Genomic DNA, 4,772 nt, shown 5'->3' on the forward strand with positions numbered 1-4,772 from the left:
GGCATGTTGAATGAATGCGCAACGACGTGATGTTGGGTGGTGATGGTTTGTCTGGATAGAATTGCCATTCTGGTTTTGCTATCAGTGATGTGAGTATGGTACCCTCGGACGTAACATTTGTTTGCTTCAGTTTCTTGAAGAGCAATGATGTCCGGTTGCAATTGCACACAGCTGTGAAAGGCTCTGTCTTTTTAATTGAATAGAATGACAATTCCATTGCGATATCTTGGTGTACTGGTGTTGTTTTGAATCCTGGTTATTCGTCCCCGCCATTTTGACTGCCGAGGGTTTTTTGAATGTGCGCTTCACGGAACAGGTATTTCGGTTTCTAACGAGCTTGTTTTTTCTCACGTTATAGTGTTATGATGCATTGGCTCAATCCCTCGCCCATTTGTGCAATTTCAAGCTTGAAAAACTGAACGACTGTTTGCGCCATCGCTGTTACTTTTGTCATTGATTCCATGGGGATTTCGAGACGTGCTTCGAATGTCATCTCGATTTCTTGAAGGACATGTGGGTTTTTCACTTGGTGTTTCGGTGGAGGTGTAGTAGGTGCATTCTTGCTTTTTAATTTGTTGCATGAGAAGATCCAGCTTCCTTTCTAGATTAGCCTCTTTTATTTGCGCTCGTTTTTCTTGCTCCTCAAGTTGGCGTTTCAGGTCTTCATTCTGTCTGCCTAGCGTTATTTTTTCTTCGTACCATGAGTCGCGGGCAGGCGAGGTGTTCCTGCTAGGCTTTGTGTTATGTGTAGCGTCGGTAACGATCTCCGTCTACCTGAGCTTTTGTTGCCCATTCTTGCGTTCCTTGCTTGTCCCTCGCATGTTTGGGTCTCTGCTTGGGGTGCTCGATGTGAACGCGGTGTTGGGGGCATGCTGTAAAAATGTTCATCTGGGCTGGGCACGCTGCATCTCTGTTTAGATCGACTGCATTTTCTTATGTGAAGAGGCGGAGGCGCTGGCTTTAACTTTTTTCGGCACTCCCTGCTTGCCGTCTCATGAGATAACCCACAAAGCTTGCACCTCGGTTCACACTGATGATTGGGATCAATGTGCTGTTTGGCACACTTATTGCAGATTCTGGTATCGGGGCTGGGGCAAACATCCTGCCTATGCCCTATATTCCCACATGCCTTGCAGAACTGCACAGATTTCCGATTAGGTCTCCAACGAGTGAATGAGCTTGCTACCTTCACGTAAAAAGGGACATGTGGTCCTTCAAAAGTAATTACTGCAGATGGAGACTTGCCCAACATTCTGGCATGCAGGATCGTGCAGTTTTAGTTTGCTGCTAGCAGTTCTATGAGTCTTGCATCTGTCGTACCTGGTGTGATTCCATGGACGACACCACGAACAGCGCCTGCAACCGGTTCAGTGTATGGAGTTAGTTCATACGTGGCAGTTCCAAGGCGAATGCTGGTGACTTCGGCCAGTTGGAGCACATATTCTTCATCGCCTGTGCTTGTGATAATCAAATTTTGATGTCACTAAGGTTGATAAGGCAATCACAGGCTTTGTACAGGTTTTCAAAGCGAAAATTCACAGATATTAAAGACTTTCCAGGACCTGTTGCAAGTTTTTCAAGGACTCAAAACAGCATGCAAAGTTGGAACTCTCCAACTCTAAAGTTTTCTAAAATGACCAATTTTGTGACACTTACAATAAATGTATGGCTATCACAATTACAAAGAAAACCTAGTCTTGACCTCTCAAGATAACGACACAAAGTTTACAAAAGCGGTTGAGATTTTTCCCACACAGAGGATTTGCACAGAGCCTTGATTCGGAAGGGGCCAATACCATTGCCGTCCTATTTTGAAGGTCTATTCATAAGCGCTGTCTCAGTGCCCAGGCTTCGGCATGCAGGACGTGTTCTGTAGGTCTCTAGACATCCCAGTTGCCATATGAATCTTGGACACAGCGCGAGCAGCAAGCATTTTGTGTGTGCAGCGAGTGTCAGAACCTCCAAAATGGAGGTGAATTAGGATCCGCAAGGATCGTCCATTGTATCAGGTTATTTAAATTACATAAAGATGAATAAATGTATACCTTATAGATGGTAATAATGACTAGCCTGGATCACTCTGCAAGTACTAAAGAGTAAAAAAAAAACTCACAACGCACAATGAAGCCTTACAACTCAGGTTGAGGTTACTTGACTATGAGCTCTGTGAAGTCCTCAGATTCAAAACAATCAGCATAATGAAATTTCACTTGCACAAATATAAATAATTATATAGGAAGTATCCACGTCATTGACGTCATCTGCAAGGAAAGCTAGCGGCGGGTTCACCATTTTGCAGGTTCATGCAGCACCCGCGTACAAAACATGCAACACATGCTTGTTTTTCATTCCAGTGTAGTTTGAAAGGAAAATGCAGGAAGCTACAAGGAAAGTGTTTGCTAGAGAGGCTGGAAAGCAATGCGAGCGCAGATTTCACCGTCCCCACAGGTCTGCCTGGCTTTTTCTGACCGGGCAGCGGTGGCAACATCGCGAGAAGAAAGCATGACCAATGCTGATTGACGGCTTTGGTCAGATCAGTTAGTGCCCCTTTTCAGCATGAGCTGGACCTTATTTCTTTGCACTCACTCAAGCTACTTCAACAGAGCATTTAAGCGGTTACTTGCATAGGCATGGTGCTAGCATTTTGCCAGTTGCAAGAATATTTTAATGTCACCGCAATGTGCACACAGTGTCAAATACACATTATGTTTTTGTGCAGTTTCTAGCACGATAATTTCTGATATACACAATGACCTGACATTTCCAAGTAAATGGCACATCAGTAGCAAGAAACAATTTTTCCTTCTTCTCATCCAAGCCGCACAAAAAGCACGGTCGCTTCCCCAGCACATGTAAAGCCATCGGCGATGCTTAGGTCGCAAATGGCACATGGTTAGAAGAAGTCGGACATGCCCACCAGAGAAAGTGCCAGCCTGTAAAGGCCTGACTTCCTGCAAGCATTGCAGCATTTCAGCGAATAGCTTACTGACGTGGCACCGCACCCACTCCCTCACTCTTAGTAGAGAGAGAGAGTAGAATTCCATGCCATAGTTTACATGCTGACAGGCTTCAGCGCATATGTCTGGTCAGGCATTAAAGGGGTGGTGCTACAATATTAGTGGATTGCATGTTTTTTGCTGGAAGCGTTCCTTATAGCTTCAACAAACAGAATACATGCACCAAGATACATTTGTTCTAGCTAAATATTTCAATGTCGCCTTATTGATGTGGGCAATTTTCAGTTTCTGTTTGTTGGCACCAAGTTGGGCCAGTACGTAGCAGTGTAAGTGACTTGGCCACAAGATTACACAAAGCTTTCTACGCATCATGCTGAGTATCGTCTGCTCTCGCACACATGTGCCACAAAAGCACCTGCAAAACAAACGCACTGCTAACTGCAGCAGCCGCGATGCTTGGCCAGTACGTATGTGACAGAAGTCCAGAGGTCACTCACACCACTATAGATCTGGTATAACATGTATACAACTTTCGTTGCCCTTCGTATAGAGCTACATCATTGTTGGACGCACTTGCGATGGGCCTCGAGTAGTAATTGATTGATTGATTGATTGATTGATTGATTGATTGATTGATTGATTGATTGATTGATTGATTGATTGATTGATATGTGAGATTTAGCATCCCAAAACCACCATATGATTATGAGAGACACCGTAGTGGAGGGCTCTGGAAATTTCGACCAACTGAGGTTTTTTAACGTGCACCCAAATCTGAGCACACGGGCCTACAATTCCGCCTCCATCGGAAATGCAGCCGCCGCAGCCGGGATTCGATCCTGCGACCTGCGGGTCAGCAACCTTAGCCACTAGACCACCACAGCAGGGCGAGGGCCTCGACTAGTAGAATGAGCACTTACGTACACTTACAAAGTGACTTGAAATATATTCTAAACGTTTCATGAATCTGACCATTCACGTGAGAAGAGTGTCCTTGCATAAAAGGAAAACCCACATGACACCTGCAATAACATTTAACTTTGATGGCACCACCGCTAAGAGCGCAGGCTTGTGCGCAGTTGACACTTCCACCATGCTGCTCAAACACCAAGAAGTAACAACTGTGTCATTGTTTAATTTACACTCATACTGTGGATACATATGTGTTCTTTTCTAGCATCCTTCTTGGTGTTTAAGCGGGACGCTTCCAGTGTCAAGCTGCGACAGCTGTTGATTAGCACTCACCTTGTGCACATTCTTTTCGTGCGTCTTTTGTGTTTCAGCGGCACGTTGCATGTGTCGGCTTGCTTGCCCTTCTTCGTGTGACATTCTAATTTCTTGCCAACCAATTCATTGCTTCGCCCTTACCATGATACTAACCTTTCTTTCCTTGTGCATTTTTGCAAAACGGGACCATTGCGCCAACGCCACATTACTGCTCAGAAAATGGGGACTTTGATAGGGTGACACACCGATATACCACATTTAGGAGGTTGCAATGTCAATATGAGAGTGCACTGCTCACGAAATTCATGGCTTTTCAAGGGCAGCAAGAAATTTCAAGACTTTCAAGGGGCTTGAAAATGCACTTTTCAAATTCAAGGGTTTTCAAGGATTTCAAGAACCTGTAGGAAACCCTGAATCAGGATGCAATCTCGAGAAAGTGAACATATTTGCAGGTAAAAGCCAATTAAAATATAGCATTTCTCAAATCAATGCAGTCATACTAGATTTAAATGCACTGCCAATCAAGCTGTCAGGGTTGCTCTAGCCATTCTCACTTTATAAAGTGCATGCTTGGACTTTGTGATGGAG

The 4,772-nt window shown here is 44.5% G+C and overlaps 1 protein-coding gene across 7 annotated transcripts in view; it reads right to left on the minus strand.

Annotated features, from left to right (window-relative positions):
• Window positions 1-4,772, minus strand: part of LOC119161825 (mediator of RNA polymerase II transcription subunit 7) — a 110,288-nt gene that overhangs the window by 49,300 nt on the left and 56,216 nt on the right. The window lies entirely within an intron of this gene.

The sequence above is a fragment of the Rhipicephalus microplus genome, chromosome X, assembly GCF_043290135.1.
Source record: "Rhipicephalus microplus isolate Deutch F79 chromosome X, USDA_Rmic, whole genome shotgun sequence".
NCBI classification, from domain to species: Eukaryota; Metazoa; Arthropoda; class Arachnida; order Ixodida; family Ixodidae; genus Rhipicephalus; species Rhipicephalus microplus.